Source organism: Amaranthus tricolor, chromosome 7, assembly GCF_026212465.1.
Source record: "Amaranthus tricolor cultivar Red isolate AtriRed21 chromosome 7, ASM2621246v1, whole genome shotgun sequence".
NCBI lineage: Eukaryota > Viridiplantae > Streptophyta > Magnoliopsida > Caryophyllales > Amaranthaceae > Amaranthus > Amaranthus tricolor.
This window is the reverse complement of record NC_080053.1, coordinates 1,475,073-1,493,937: the sequence shown is the minus strand read 5'-3', so window position 1 is coordinate 1,493,937 and position 18,865 is coordinate 1,475,073.

Genomic DNA, 18,865 nt, shown 5'->3' with positions numbered 1-18,865 from the left:
ATTCTTCATCGTTCATTCTACAATGCTCATTGATCCTCGTTCATTCTTCATCGTTCATTGTTTATTGATCATTGATCCTTGTTCATTCTTCATCATTCATTCTTCAATGCTCATTGATCCTTGTTCATTCTTCATCGTTCATTGTTCATTAATCATTGATCCTTGTTCATTCTTCATCGTTCCATCTTCAATGATCATTGATCCTTGTTCATTCTAAATCGTTCATTCTTCAATGCTCATTGATCCTGGTTCATTCTTCATCGTTCATTGTTCATTGATCATTGATCCTTGTTCATTCTTCATCGTTCATTCTTCAATGATCATTGATCCTTGTTCATTCTTCATCGTTCATTCTTTAATGATCATTGATCCATATTCATTCTTCATCGTTCATTCTTCAATGATCATTGATCCTTGTTCATTCTTCATCGTTCCATCTTCAATGATCATTGATCCTTGTTCATTCTAAATCGTTCATTCTTCATTGCTCATTGATCCTGGTTCATTCTTCATCGTTCATTGTTCATTGATCATTAATCCTTGTTCATTCTTCATCGTTCATTCTTCAATGATCATTGATCCTTGCTCATTCTTCATCGTTCATTCTTTAATGATAATTGATCCATATTCATTCTTCATCGTTCATTCTTCAATGATCATTGATCCTTGTTCATTCTTCATCGTTCCATCTTCAATGATCATTGATCCTTGTTCATTCTAAATCGTTCATTCTTCATTGCTCATTGATCCTGGTTCATTCTTCATCGTTCATTGTTCATTGATCATTAATCCTTGTTCATTCTTCATCGTTCATTCTTCAATGATCATTGATCCTTGCTCATTCTTCATCGTTCATTCTTTAATGATCATTGATCCATATTCATTCTTCATCGTTCATTCTTCAATGATCATTGATCCTTGTTCATTCTTCATCGTTCATTCATTATTCATCATTGATCCTTGTACATTCTTCATCGTTCATTCTACAATGCTCATTGATCCTCGTTCATTCTTCATCGTTCATTGTTTATTGATCATTGATCCTTGTTCATTCTTCATCATTCATTCTTCAATGCTCATTTATCCTTGTTCATTCTTCATCGTTCATTGTTCATTAATCATTGATCCTTGTTCATTCTTCATCGTTCCATCTTCAATGATCATTGATCCTTGTTCATTCTAAATCGTTCATTCTTCAATGCTCATTGATCCTGGTTCATTCTTCATCGTTCATTGTTCATTGATCATTGATCCTTGTTCATTCTTCATCGTTCATTCTTCAATGATCATTGATCCTTGTTCATTCTTCATCGTTCATTCATTATTCATCATTGATCCTTGTACATTCTTCATCGTTCATTCTACAATGCTCATTGATCCTCGTTCATTCTTCATCCTTCATTGTTCATTGATCATTGATCCTTGTTCATTCTTCATCATTCATTCTTCAATGCTCATTGATCCTTGTTCATTCTTCATCGTTCATTGTTCATTAATCATTGATCCTTGTTCATTCTTCATCGTTCATTCTTCAATGATCATTGATCCTTGTTCATTCTTCATCGTTCATTCTTTAATGATCATTGATCCATATTCATTCTTCATCGTTTATTCTTCAATGATCATTGATCCTTGTTCATTCTTCATCGTTCATTCATTATTCATCATTGATCCTTGTACATTCTTCATCGTTCATTCTACAATGCTCATTGATCCTCGTTCATTCTTCATCCTTCATTGTTCATTGATCATTGATCCTTGTTCATTCTTCATCATTCATTCTTCAATGCTCATTGATCCTTGTTCATTCTTCATCGTTCATTGTTCATTAATCATTGATCCTTGTTCATTCTTCATCGTTCATTCTTCAATGATCATTGATCCTTGTTCATTCTTCATCGTTCATTCTTTAATGATCATTGATCCATATTCATTCTTCATCGTTCATTCTTCAATGATCATTGATCCTTGTTCATTCTTCATCGGTCATTCATTATTCATCATTGATCCTTGTACATTCTTCATCGTTCATTCTACAATGCTCATTGATCCTGTTTCATTCTTCATCGTTCATTGTTCATTGATCATTGATCCTTGTTCATTCTTCATCGTTCATTCTTCAATGGTCATTGATCCTTGTTCATTATTCATCGTTCATTGTTCATTAATCATTGATCCTTGTTCATTCTTCATCGTTCATTCATTATTGATCATTGATCCTTGTTCATTCTTCATCGTTCATTCTTCAATGATCAATTATCCTTGTTCATTCTAAATCGTTCATTCTTTAATGATCATTGATCCTTGTTCATTCTTCATCGTTCCATCTTCAATGATCATTGATCCTTGTTCATTCTAAATCGTTCATTCTTCAATGCTCATTGATCCTGGTTCATTCTTCATCGTTCATTGTTCATTGATCATTCATCCTTGTTCATTCTTCATTGTTCATTCTTCAATGATCATTGATCCTTGTTCATTCATCATCGTTCATTCTTTAATGATCATTGATCCATATTCATTCTTCACCGTTCATTCTTCAATGATCATTGATCCTTGTTCATTCTTCATCGTTCATTCATTATTCATCATTGATCCTTGTACATTCTTCATCGTTCATTCTACAATGCTCATTGATCCTCGGTCATTCTTCATCGTTCATTGTTCATTGATCATTGATCCTTGTTCATTCTTCATCGTTCATTCTACAATGCTCATTGATCCTCGTTCATTCTTCATCCTTCATTGTTCATTGATCATTGATCCTTGTTCATTCTTCATCATTAATTCTTCAATGCTCATTGATCCTTGTTCATTCTTCATCGTTCATTGTTCATTAATCATTGATCCTTGTTCATTCTTCATCGTTCCATCTTCAATGATCATTGATCCTTGTTCATTCTAAATCGTTCATTCTTCAATGCTCATTGATCCTGGTTCATTCTTCATCGTTCATTGTTCATTGATCATTGATCCTTGTTCATTCTTCATCGTTCATTCTTCAATGATCATTGATCCTTGTTCATTCTTCATCGTTCATTCATTATTCATCATTGATCCTTGTACATTCTTCATCGTTCATTCTACAATGCTCATTGATCCTCGTTCATTCTTCATCCTTCATTGTTCATTGATCATTGATCCTTGTTCATTCTTCATCATTCATTCTTCAATGCTCATTGATCCTTGTTCATTCTTCATCGTTCATTGTTCATTAATCATTGATCCTTGTTCATTCTTCATCGTTCATTCTTCAATGATCATTGATCCTTGTTCATTCTTCATCGTTCATTCTTTAATGATCATTGATCCATATTCATTCTTCATCGTTTATTCTTCAATGATCATTGATCCTTGTTCATTCTTCATCGTTCATTCATTATTCATCATTGATCCTTGTACATTCTTCATCGTTCATTCTACAATGCTCATTGATCCTCGTTCATTCTTCATCCTTCATTGTTCATTGATCATTGATCCTTGTTCATTCTTCATCATTCATTCTTCAATGCTCATTGATCCTTGTTCATTCTTCATCGTTCATTGTTCATTAATCATTGATCCTTGTTCATTCTTCATCGTTCATTCATTATTGATCATTGATCCTTGTTCATTCTTCATCGTTCATTCTTCAATGATCAATTATCCTTGTTCATTCTAAATCGTTCATTCTTTAATGATCATTGATCCTTGTTCATTCTTCATTGTTCATTCTTCAATGATCATTGATCCTTGCTCATTCTTCATCGTTCATTCTTAAATGATAATTGATCCATATTCATTCTTCATCGTTCATTCTTCAATGATCATTGATCCTTGTTCATTCTTCATCGGTCATTCATTATTCATCATTGATCCTTGTACATTCTTCATCGTTCATTCTACAATGCTCATTGATCCTGTTTCATTCTTCATCGTTCATTGTTCATTGATCATTGATCCTTGTTCATTCTTCATCGTTCATTCTTCAATGGTCATTGATCCTTGTTCATTATTCATCGTTCATTGTTCATTAATCATTGATCCTTGTTCATTCTTCATCGTTCATTCATTATTGATCATTGATCCTTGTTCATTCTTCATCGTTCATTCTTCAATGATCAATTATCCTTGTTCATTCTAAATCGTTCATTCTTTAATGATCATTGATCCTTGTTCATTCTTCATCGTTCCATCTTCAATGATCATTGATCCTTGTTCATTCTAAATCGTTCATTCTTCAATGCTCATTGATCCTGGTTCATTCTTCATCGTTCATTGTTCATTGATCATTCATCCTTGTTCATTCTTCATTGTTCATTCTTCAATGATCATTGATCCTTGTTCATTCATCATCGTTCATTCTTTAATGATCATTGATCCATATTCATTCTTCACCGTTCATTCTTCAATGATCATTGATCCTTGTTCATTCTTCATCGTTCATTCATTATTCATCATTGATCCTTGTACATTCTTCATCGTTCATTCTACAATGCTCATTGATCCTCGGTCATTCTTCATCGTTCATTGTTCATTGATCATTGATCCTTGTTCATTCTTCATCGTTCATTCTACAATGCTCATTGATCCTCGTTCATTCTTCATCCTTCATTGTTCATTGATCATTGATCCTTGTTCATTCTTCATCATTCATTCTTCAATGCTCATTGATCCTTGTTCATTCTTCATCGTTCATTGTTCATTAATCATTGATCCTTGTTCATTCTTCATCGTTCCATCTTCAATGATCATTGATCCTTGTTCATTCTAAATCGTTCATTCTTCAATGCTCATTGATCCTGGTTCATTCTTCATCGTTCATTGTTCATTGATCATTGATCCTTGTTCATTCTTCATCGTTCATTCTTCAATGATCATTGATCCTTGTTCATTCTTCATCGTTCATTCATTATTCATCATTGATCCTTGTACATTCTTCATCGTTCATTCTACAATGCTCATTGATCCTCGTTCATTCTTCATCCTTCATTGTTCATTGATCATTGATCCTTGTTCATTCTTCATCATTCATTCTTCAATGCTCATTGATCCTTGTTCATTCTTCATCGTTCATTGTTCATTAATCATTGATCCTTGTTCATTCTTCATCGTTCATTCTTCAATGATCATTGATCCTTGTTCATTCTTCATCGTTCATTCTTTAATGATCATTGATCCATATTCATTCTTCATCGTTTATTCTTCAATGATCATTGATCCTTGTTCATTCTTCATCGTTCATTCATTATTCATCATTGATCCTTGTACATTCTTCATCGTTCATTCTACAATGCTCATTGATCCTCGTTCATTCTTCATCCTTCATTGTTCATTGATCATTGATCCTTGTTCATTCTTCATCATTCATTCTTCAATGCTCATTGATCCTTGTTCATTCTTCATCGTTCATTGTTCATTAATCATTGATCCTTGTTCATTCTTCATCGTTCATTCTTCAATGATCATTGATCCTTGTTCATTCTTCATCGTTCATTCTTTAATGATCATTGATCCATATTCATTCTTCATCGTTCATTCTTCAATGATCATTGATCCTTGTTCATTCTTCATCGGTCATTCATTATTCATCATTGATCCTTGTACATTCTTCATCGTTCATTCTACAATGCTCATTGATCCTGTTTCATTCTTCATCGTTCATTGTTCATTGATCATTGATCCTTGTTCATTCTTCATCGTTCATTCTTCAATGGTCATTGATCCTTGTTCATTATTCATCGTTCATTGTTCATTAATCATTGATCCTTGTTCATTCTTCATCGTTCATTCATTATTGATCATTGATCCTTGTTCATTCTTCATCGTTCATTCTTCAATGATCAATTATCCTTGTTCATTCTAAATCGTTCATTCTTTAATGATCATTGATCCTTGTTCATTCTTCATCGTTCCATCTTAAATGATCATTGATCCTTGTTCATTCTAAATCGTTCATTCTTCAATGCTCATTGATCCTGGTTCATTCTTCATCGTTCATTGTTCATTGATCATTCATCCTTGTTCATTCTTCATTGTTCATTCTTCAATGATCATTGATCCTTGTTCATTCATCATCGTTCATTCTTTAATGATCATTGATCCATATTCATTCTTCACCGTTCATTCTTCAATGATCATTGATCCTTGTTCATTCTTCATCGTTCATTCATTATTCATCATTGATCCTTGTACATTCTTCATCGTTCATTCTACAATGCTCATTGATCCTCGGTCATTCTTCATCGTTCATTGTTCATTGATCATTGATCCTTGTTCATTCTTCATCGTTCATTCTACAATGCTCATTGATCCTCGTTCATTCTTCATCCTTCATTGTTCATTGATCATTGATCCTTGTTCATTCTTCATCATTCATTCTTCAATGCTCATTGATCCTTGTTCATTCTTCATCGTTCATTGTTCATTAATCATTGATCCTTGTTCATTCTTCATCGTTCCATCTTCAATGATCATTGATCCTTGTTCATTCTAAATCGTTCATTCTTCAATGCTCATTGATCCTGGTTCATTCTTCATCGTTCATTGTTCATTGATCCTTGATCCTTGTTCATTCTTCATCGTTCATTCTTCAATGATCATTGATCCTTGTTCATTCTTCATCGTTCATTCTTTAATGATCATTGATCCATATTCATTCTTCATCGTTCATTCTTCAATGATCATTGATCCTTGTTCATTCTTCATCGTTCGTTCATTATTCATCATTGATCCTTGTACATTCTTCATCGTTCATTCTACAATGCTCATTGATCCTCGTTCATTCTTCATCGTTCATTGTTTATTGATCATTGATCCTTGTTCATTCTTCATCATTCATTCTTCAATGCTCATTGATCCTTGTTCATTCTTCATCGTTCATTGTTCATTAATCATTGATCCTTGTTCATTCTTCATCGTTCCATCTTCAATGATCATTGATCCTTGTTCATTCTAAATCGTTCATTCTTCAATGCTCATTGATCCTGGTTCATTCTTCATCGTTCATTGTTCATTGATCATTGATCCTTGTTCATTCTTCATCGTTCATTCTTCAATGATCATTGATCCTTGTTCATTCTTCATCGTTCATTCTTTAATGATCATTGATCCATATTCATTCTTCATCGTTCATTCTTCAATGATCATTGATCCTTGTTCATTCATCATCGTTCCATCTTCAATGATCATTGATCCTTGTTCATTCTAAATCGTTCATTCTTCATTGCTCATTGATCCTGGTTCATTCTTCATCGTTCATTGTTCATTGATCATTAATCCTTGTTCATTCTTCATCGTTCATTCTTCAATGATCATTGATCCTTGCTCATTCTTCATCGTTCATTCTTTAATGATAATTGATCCATATTCATTCTTCATCGTTCATTCTTCAATGATCATTGATCCTTGTTCATTCTTCATCGTTCATTCATTATTCATCATTGATCCTTGTTCATTCTTCATCGTTCATTCTACAATGCTCATTGATCCTCGTTCATTCTTCATCCTTCATTGTTCATTGATCATTGATCCTTGTTCATTCTTCATCATTCATTCTTCAATGCTCATTGATCCTTGTTCATTCTTCATCGTTCATTGTTCATTAATCATTGATCCTTGTTCATTCTTCATCGTTCCATCTTCAATGATCATTGATCCTTGTTCATTCTAAATCGTTCATTCTTCAATGCTCATTGATCCTGGTTCATTCTTCATCGTTCATTGTTCATTGATCATTGATCCTTGTTCATTCTTCATCGTTCATTCTTCAATGATCATTGATCCTTGTTCTTTTTTCATCGTTCATTCTTTAATGATCATTGATCCATATTCATTCTTCATCGTTCATTCTTCAATGATCATTGATCCTTGTTCATTCTTCATCGTTCCATCTTCAATGATCATTGATTCTTGTTCATTCTAAATCGTTCATTCTTCAATGCTCATTGATCCTGGTTCATTCTTCATCGTTCATTGTTCATTGATCCTTGATCCTTGTTCATTCTTCATCGTTCATTCTTCAATGATCATTGATCCTTGTTCATTCTTCATCGTTCATTCTTTAATGATCATTGATCCATATTCATTCTTCATCGTTCATTCTTCAATGATCATTGATCCTTGTTCATTCTTCATCGTTCGTTCATTATTCATCATTGATCCTTGTACATTCTTCATCGTTCATTCTACAATGCTCATTGATCCTCGTTCATTCTTCATCGTTCATTGTTTATTGATCATTGATCCTTGTTCATTCTTCATCATTCATTCTTCAATGCTCATTGATCCTTGTTCATTCTTCATCGTTCATTGTTCATTAATCATTGATCCTTGTTCATTCTTCATCGTTCCATCTTCAATGATCATTGATCCTTGTTCATTCTAAATCGTTCATTCTTCAATGCTCATTGATCTTGGTTCATTCTTCATCGTTCATTGTTCATTGATCATTGATCCTTGTTCATTCTTCATCGTTCATTCTTCAATGATCATTGATCCTTGTTCATTCTTCATCGTTCATTCTTTAATGATCATTGATCCATATTCATTCTTCATCGTTCATTCTTCAATGATCATTGATCCTTGTTCATTCTTCATCGTTCCATCTTCAATGATCATTGATCCTTGTTCATTCTAAATCGTTCATTCTTCATTGCTCATTGATCCTGGTTCATTCTTCATCGTTCATTGTTCATTGATCATTAATCCTTGTTCATTCTTCATTGTTCATTCTTCAATGATCATTGATCCTTGCTCATTCTTCATCGTTCATTCTTAAATGATAATTGATCCATATTCATTCTTCATCGTTCATTCTTCAATGATCATTGATCCTTGTTCATTCTTCATCGTTCATTCATTATTCATCATTGATCCTTGTACATTCTTCATCGTTCATTCTACAATGCTCATTGATCCTCGTTCATTCTTCATCCTTCATTGTTCATTGATCATTGATCCTTGTTCATTCTTCATCATTCATTCTTCAATGCTCATTGATCCTTGTTCATTCTTCATCGTTCATTGTTCATTAATCATTGATCCTTGTTCATTCTTCATCGTTCATTCTTCAATGATCATTGATCCTTGTTCTTTCTTCATCGTTCATTCTTTAATGATCATTGATCCATATTCATTTTTCATCGTTCATTCTTCAATGATCATTGATCCTTGTTCATTCTTCATCGTTCCATCTTCATTGATCATTGATCCTTGTTCATTCTAAATCGTTCATTCTTCAATGCTCATTGATCCTGGTTCATTCTTCATCATTCATTGTTCATTGATCATTGATCCTTGTTCATTCTTCATCGTTCATTCTTCAATGATCATTGATCCTTGTTCATTCTTCATCGTTCATTCTTTAATGATCATTGAACCATATTCATTCTTCATCGTTCATTCTTCAATGATCATTGATCCTTGTTCATTCTTCATCGTTCATTCATTATTCATCATTGATCCTTGTACATTCTTCATCGTTCATTCTACAATGCTCATTGATCCTGTTTCATTCTTCATCGTTCATTGTTCATTGATCATTGATCCTTGTTCATTCTTCATCGTTCATTCTTCAATGCTCATTGATCCTTGTTCATTCTTCATCGTTCATTGTTCATTAATCATTGATCCTTGTTCATTCTTCATCGTTCATTGTTCATTGATCATTGATCCTTGTTCATTCTTCATCGTTCATTCTTCAATGATCAATTATCCTTGTTCATTCTAAATCGTTCATTCTTTAATGATCATTGATCCTTGTTCATTCTTCATCGTTCCATCTTCAATGATCATTGATCCTTGTTCATTCTAAATCGTTCATTCTTCAATGCTCATTGATCCTGGTTCATTCTTCATCGTTCATTGTTCATTGATCATTCATCCTTGTTCATTCTTCATCGTTCATTCTTCAATGATCATTGATCCTTGTTCATTCATCATCGTTCATTCTTTAATGATCATTGATCCATATTCATTCTTCACCGTTCATTCTTCAATGATCATTTATCCTTGTTCATTCTTCATCGTTCATTCAATATTCATCATTGATCCTTGTACATTCTTCATCGTTCATTCTACAATGCTCATTGATCCTCGTTCATTCTTCATCGTTCATTGTTCATTGATCATTGATCCTTGTTCATTCTTCATCATTCATTCTTCAATGCTCATTGATCCTTGTTCATTCTTCATCGTTCATTGTTCATTAATCATTGATCAATGTTCATTCTTCATCGTTCCATCTTCAATGATCAATGATCCTTGTTCATTCTAAATCGTTCATTCTTCAATGCTCATTGATCCTGGTTCATTCTTCATCGTTCATTGTTCATTCTTCATCGTTCATTCTTCAATGATCATTGATCCTTGTTCATTCTTCATCGTTCATTCTTTAATGATCATTGATCCATATTCATTTCTCATCGTTCATTCTTCAATGATCATTGATCCTTGTTCATTCTTCATCGTTCCATCTTGAATGATCATTGATCCTTGTTCATTCTAAATCGTTCATTCTTCAATGCTCATTGATCCTGGTTCATTCTTCATCGTTCATTGTTCATTGATCATTGATCCTTGTTCATTCTTCATCATTCATTCTTCAATGATCATTGATCCTTGTTCATTCTTCATCGTTCATTCTTTAATGATCATTGATCCATATTCATTCTTCATCGTTCATTCTTCAATGATCATTGATCCTTGTTCATTCTTCATCGTTCCATCTTCAATGATCATTGATCCTTGTTCATTCTAAATCGTTCATTCTTCAATGCTCATTGATCCTGGTTCATTCTTCATCGTTCATTGTTCATTGATCATTGATGCTTGTTCATTCTTCATCGTTCATTCTTCAATGATCATTGATCCTTGTTCATTCTTCATCGTTCATTCTTTAATGATCATTGATCCATATTCATTCTTCATCGTTCATTCTTCAATGATCATTGATCCTTGTTCATTCTTCATCGTTCATTCATTATTCATCATTGATCCTTGTACATTCTTCATCGTTCATTCTACAATGCTCATTGATCCTCGTTCATTCTTCATCGTTCATTGTTCATTGATCATTGATCCTTGTTCATTCTTCATCATTCATTCTTCAATGCTCATTGATCCTTGTTCATTCTTCATCGTTCATTGTTCATTAATCATTGATCCTTGTTCATTCTTCATCGTTCCATCTTCAATGATCATTGATCCTTGTTCATTCTAAATCGTTCATTCTTCAATGCTCATTGATCCTGGTTCATTCTTCATCGTTCATTGTTCATTGATCATTGATCCTTGTTCATTCTTCATCGTTCATTCTTCAATGATCATTGATCCTTGTTCTTTTTTCATCGTTCATTCTTTAATGATCATTGATCCATATTCATTCTTCATCGTTCATTCTTCAATGATCATTGATCCTTGTTCATTCTTCATCGTTCCATCTTCAATGATCATTGATTCTTGTTCATTCTAAATCGTTCATTCTTCAATGCTCATTGATCCTGGTTCATTCTTCATCGTTCATTGTTCATTGATCCTTGATCCTTGTTCATTCTTCATCGTTCATTCTTCAATGATCATTGATCCTTGTTCATTCTTCATCGTTCATTCTTTAATGATCATTGATCCATATTCATTCTTCATCGTTCATTCTTCAATGATCATTGATCCTTGTTCATTCTTCATCGTTCGTTCATTATTCATCATTGATCCTTGTACATTCTTCATCGTTCATTCTACAATGCTCATTGATCCTCGTTCATTCTTCATCGTTCATTGTTTATTGATCATTGATCCTTGTTCATTCTTCATCATTCATTCTTCAATGCTCATTGATCCTTGTTCATTCTTCATCGTTCATTGTTCATTAATCATTGATCCTTGTTCATTCTTCATCGTTCCATCTTCAATGATCATTGATCCTTGTTCATTCTAAATCGTTCATTCTTCAATGCTCATTGATCCTGGTTCATTCTTCATCGTTCATTGTTCATTGATCATTGATCCTTGTTCATTCTTCATCGTTCATTCTTCAATGATCATTGATCCTTGTTCATTCTTCATCGTTCATTCTTTAATGATCATTGATCCATATTCATTCTTCATCGTTCATTCTTCAATGATCATTGATCCTTGTTCATTCTTCATCGTTCCATCTTCAATGATCATTGATCCTTGTTCATTCTAAATCGTTCATTCTTCATTGCTCATTGATCCTGGTTCATTCTTCATCGTTCATTGTTCATTGATCATTAATCCTTGTTCATTCTTCAATGATCATTGATCCTTGCTCATTCTTCATCGTTCATTCTTTAATGATAATTGATCCATATTCATTCTTCATCGTTCATTCTTCAATGATCATTGATCCTTGTTCATTCTTCATCGTTCATTCATTATTCATCATTGATCCTTGTACATTCTTCATCGTTCATTCTACAATGCTCATTGATCCTCGTTCATTCTTCATCCTTCATTGTTCATTGATCATTGATCCTTGTTCATTCTTCATCATTCATTCTTCAATGCTCATTGATCCTTGTTCATTCTTCATCGTTCATTGTTCATTAATCATTGATCCTTGTTCATTCTTCATCGTTCATTCTTCAATGATCATTGATCCTTGTTCTTTCTTCATCGTTCATTCTTTAATGATCATTGATCCATATTCATTTTTCATCGTTCATTCTTCAATGATCATTGATCCTTGTTCATTCTTCATCGTTCCATCTTCATTGATCATTGATCCTTGTTCATTCTAAATCGTTCATTCTTCAATGCTCATTGATCCTGGTTCATTCTTCATCATTCATTGTTCATTGATCATTGATCCTTGTTCATTCTTCATCGTTCATTCTTCAATGATCATTGATCCTTGTTCATTCTTCATCGTTCATTCTTTAATGATCATTGAACCATATTCATTCTTCATCGTTCATTCTTCAATGATCATTGATCCTTGTTCATTCTTCATCGTTCATTCATTATTCATCATTGATCCTTGTACATTCTTCATCGTTCATTCTACAATGCTCATTGATCCTGTTTCATTCTTCATCGTTCATTGTTCATTGATCATTGATCCTTGTTCATTCTTCATCGTTCATTCTTCAATGCTCATTGATCTTTGTTCATTATTCATCGTTCATTGTTCATTAATCATTGATCCTTGTTCATTCTTCATCGTTCATTCATTATTGATCATTGATCCTTGTTCATTCTTCATCGTTCATTCTTCAATGATCAATTATCCTTGTTCATTCTAAAAAGTTCATTCTTTAATGATCATTGATCCTTGTTCATTCTTCATCGTTCCATCTTCAATGATCATTGATCCTTGTTCATTCTAAATCGTTCATTCTTCATTGCTCATTGATCCTGGTTCATTCTTCATCGTTCATTGTTCATTGATCATTAATCCTTGTTCATTCTTCAATGATCATTGATCCTTGCTCATTCTTCATCGTTCATTCTTTAATGATAATTGATCCATATTCATTCTTCATCGTTCATTCTTCAATGATCATTGATCCTTGTTCATTCTTCATCGTTCATTCATTATTCATCATTGATCCTTGTACATTCTTCATCGTTCATTCTACAATGCTCATTGATCCTCGTTCATTCTTCATCCTTCATTGTTCATTGATCATTGATCCTTGTTCATTCTTCATCATTCATTCTTCAATGCTCATTGATCCTTGTTCATTCTTCATCGTTCATTGTTCATTAATCATTGATCCTTGTTCATTCTTCATCGTTCATTCTTCAATGATCATTGATCCTTGTTCTTTCTTCATCGTTCATTCTTTAATGATCATTGATCCATATTCATTTTTCATCGTTCATTCTTCAATGATCATTGATCCTTGTTCATTCTTCATCGTTCCATCTTCATTGATCATTGATCCTTGTTCATTCTAAATCGTTCATTCTTCAATGCTCATTGATCCTGGTTCATTCTTCATCATTCATTGTTCATTGATCATTGATCCTTGTTCATTCTTCATCGTTCATTCTTCAATGATCATTGATCCTTGTTCATTCTTCATCGTTCATTCTTTAATGATCATTGAACCATATTCATTCTTCATCGTTCATTCTTCAATGATCATTGATCCTTGTTCATTCTTCATCGTTCATTCATTATTCATCATTGATCCTTGTACATTCTTCATCGTTCATTCTACAATGCTCATTGATCCTGTTTCATTCTTCATCGTTCATTGTTCATTGATCATTGATCCTTGTTCATTCTTCATCGTTCATTCTTCAATGCTCATTGATCTTTGTTCATTATTCATCGTTCATTGTTCATTAATCATTGATCCTTGTTCATTCTTCATCGTTCATTCATTATTGATCATTGATCCTTGTTCATTCTTCATCGTTCATTCTTCAATGATCAATTATCCTTGTTCATTCTAAAAAGTTCATTCTTTAATGATCATTGATCCTTGTTCATTCTTCATCGTTCCATCTTCAATGATCATTGATCCTTGTTCATTCTAAATCGTTCATTCTTCAATGCTCATTGATCCTGGTTCATTCTTCATCGTTCATTGTTCATTGATCATTCATCCTTGTTCATTCTTCATTGTTCATTCTTCAATGATCATTGATCCTTGTTCATTCATCATCGTTCATTCTTTAATGATCATTGATCCATATTCATTCTTCACCGTTCATTCTTCAATGATCATTGATCCTTGTTCATTTTTCATCGTTCATTCTTTAATGATCATTGATCCATATTCATTCTTCATCGTTCATTCTTCAATGATCATTGATCCTTGTTCATTCTTCATCGTTCCATCTTCAATGATCATTGATCCTTGTTCATTCTAAATCGTTCATTCTTCATTGCTCATTGATCCTGGTTCATTCTTCATCGTTCATTGTTTATTGATCATTGATCCTTGTTCATTCTTCATCGTTCATTCTTCAATGATCATTGATCCTTGTTCATTCTTCATCGTTCATTCTTTAATGATCATTGATCCATATTCATTCTTCATCGTTCATTCTTCAATGATCATTGATCCTTGTTCATTCTTCATCGTTCCATCTTCAATGATCATTGATCCTTGTTCATTCTAAATCGTTCATTCTTCAATGCTCATTGATCCTGGTTCATTCTTCATCGTTCATTGTTCATTGATCATTGATCCTTGTTCATTCTTCATCGTTCATTCTTCAATGATCATTGATCCTTGTTCATTCTTCATCGTTCATTCTTTAATGATCATTGATCCATATTCATTCTTCATCGTTCATTCTTCAATGATCATTGATCCTTGTTCATTCTTCATCGTTCATTCATTATTCATCATTGATCCTTGTACATTCTTCATCATTCATTCTAGAATGCTCATTGATCCTCGTTCATTCTTCATCGTTCATTGTTTATTGATCATTGATCCTTGTTCATTCTTCATCATTCATTCTTCAATGCTCATTGATCCTTGTTCATTCTTCATCGTTCATTGTTCATTAATCATTGATCCTTGTTCATTCTTCATCGTTCCATCTTCAATGATCATTGATCCTTGTTCATTCTAAATCGTTCATTCTTCAATGCTCATTGATGCTGGTTCATTCTTCATCGTTCATTGTTCATTGATCATTGATGCTTGTTCATTCTTCATCGTTCATTCTTCAATGATCATTGATCCTTGTTCATTCTTCATCGTTCATTCATTATTCATCATTGATCCTTGTACATTCTTCATCGTTCATTCTACAATGCTCATTGATCCTCGTTCATTCTTCATCGTTCATTGTTCATTGATCATTGATCCTTGTTCATTCTTCATCATTCATTCTTCAATGCTCATTGATCCTTGTTCATTCTTCATCGTTCATTGTTCATTAATCATTGATCCTTGTTGATTCTTCATCGTTCCATCTTCAATGATCATTGATCCTTGTTCATTCTAAATCGTTCATTCTTCAATGCTCATTGATCCTGGTTCATTCTTCATCGTTCATTGTTCATTGATCATTGATCCTAGTTCATTCTTCATCGTTCATTCTTCAATGATCATTGATCCTTGTTCTTTTTTCATCGTTCATTCTTTAATGATCATTGATCCATATTCATTCTTCATCGTTCATTCTTCAATGATCATTGATCCTTGTTCATTCTTCATCGTTCCATCTTCAATGATCATTGATTCTTGTTCATTCTAAATCGTTCATTCTTCAATGCTCATTGATCCTGGTTCATTCTTCATCGTTCATTGTTCATTGATCATTGATCCTTGTTCATTCTTCATCGTTCATTCTTCAATGATCATTGATCCTTGTTCATTCTTCATCGTTCATTCTTTAATGATCATTGATCCATATTCATTCTTCATCGTTCATTCTTCAATGATCATTGATCCTTGTTCATTCTTCATCGTTCATTCATTATTCATCATTGATCCTTGTACATTCTTCATCGTTCATTCTACAATGCTCATTGATCCTCGTTCATTCTTCATCGTTCATTGTTTATTGATCATTGATCCTTGTTCATTCTTCATCATTCATTCTTCAATGCTCATTGATCCTTGTTCATTCTTCATCGTTCATTGTTCATTAATCATTGATCCTTGTTCATTCTTCATCGTTCCATCTTCAATGATCATTGATCCTTGTTCATTCTAAATCGTTCATTCTTCAATGCTCATTGATCCTGGTTCATTCTTCATCGTTCATTGTTCATTGATCATTGATCCTTGTTCATTCTTCATCGTTCATTCTTCAATGATCATTGATCCTTGTTCATTCTTCATCGTTCATTCTTTAATGATCATTGATCCATATTCATTCTTCATCGTTCATTCTTCAATGATCATTGATCCTTGTTCATTCTTCATCGTTCCATCTTCAATGATCATTGATCCTTGTTCATTCTAAATCGTTCATTCTTCATTGCTCATTGATCCTGGTTCATTCTTCATCGTTCATTGTTCATTGATCATTAATCCTTGTTCATTCTTCATCGTTCATTCTTCAATGATCATTGATCCTTGCTCATTCTTCATCGTTCATTCTTTAATGATCATTGATCCATATTCATTCTTCATCGTTCATTCTTCAATGATCATTGATCCTTGTTCATTCTTCATCGTTCATTCATTATTCATCATTGATCCTTGTCCATTCTTCATCGTTCATTCTACAATGCTCATTGATCCTCGTTCATTCTTCATCCTTCATTGTTCATTGATCATTGATCCTTGTTCATTCTTCATCATTCATTCTTCAATGCTCATTGATCCTTGTTCATTCTTCATCGTTCATTGTTCATTAATCATTGATCCTTGTTCATTCTTCATCGTTCATTCTTCAATGATCATTGATCCTTGTTCTTTCTTCATCGTTCATTCTTTAATGATCATTGATCCATATTCATTTTTCATCGTTCATTCTTCAATGATCATTGATCCTTGTTCATTCTTCATCGTTCCATCTTCATTGATCATTGATCCTTGTTCATTCTAAATCGTTCGTTCTTCAATGCTCATTGATCCTAGTTCATTCTTCATCATTCATTGTTCATTGATCATTGATCCTTGTTCATTCTTCATCGTTCATTCTTCAACGATCATTGATCCTTGTTCATTCTTCATCGTTCATTCTTTAATGATCATTGAACCATATTCATTCTTCATCGTTCATTCTTCAATGATCATTGATCCTTGTTCATTCTTCATCGTTCATTCATTATTCATCATTGATCCTTGTACATTCTTCATCGTTCATTCTACAATGCTCATTGATCCTGTTTCATTCTTCATCGTTCATTGTTCATTGATCATTGATCCTTGTTCATTCTTCATCGTTCATTCTTAAATGCTCATTGATCTTTGTTCATTATTCATCGTTCATTGTTCATTAATCATTGATCCTTGTTCATTCTTCATCGTTCATTCATTATTGATCATTGATCCTTGTTCATTCTTCATCGTTCATTCTTCAATGATCAATTATCCTTGTTCATTCTAAATCGTTCATTCTTTAATGATCATTGATCCTTGTTCATTCTTCATCGTTCCATCTTCAATGATCATTGATCCTTGTTCATTCTAAATCGTTCATTCTTCAATGCTCATTGATCCTGGTTCATTCTTCATCGTTCATTGTTCATTGATCATTCATCCTTGTTCATTCTTCATTGTTCATTCTTCAATGATCATTGATCCTTGTTCATTCATCATCGTTCATTCTTTAATGATCATTGATCCATATTCATTCTTCACCGTTCATTCTTCAATGATCATTGATCCTTGTTCATTCTTCATCGTTCATTCTTTAATGATCATTGATCCATATTCATTCTTCATCGTTCATTCTTCAATGATCATTGATCCTTGTTCATTCTTCATCGTTCCATCTTCAATGATCATTGATCCTTGTTCATTCTAAATCGTTCATTCTTCATTGCTCATTGATCCTGGTTCATTCTAAATCGTTCATTCTTCAATGCTCATTGATCCTGGTTCATTCTTCATCGTTCATTGTTCATTGATCATAGATCCTTGTTCATTCTTCATCGTTCATTCTTCAATGATCATTGATCCTTGTTCTTTCTTCATCGTTCATTCTTTAATGATCATTGATCCATATTCATTCTTCATCGTTCATTCTTCAATGATCATTGATCCTTGTTCATTCTTCATCGTTCCATCTTCAATGATCATTGATCCTTGTTCATTCTAAATCGTTCATTCTTCATTGCTCATTGATCCTGGTTCATTCTTCATCGTTCATTGTTCATTGATCATTGATCCTTGTTCATTCTTCATCGTTCATTCTTCAATGATCATTGATCCTTGCTCATTCTTCATCATTCATTCTTTAATGATCATTGATCCATATTCATTCTTCATCGTTC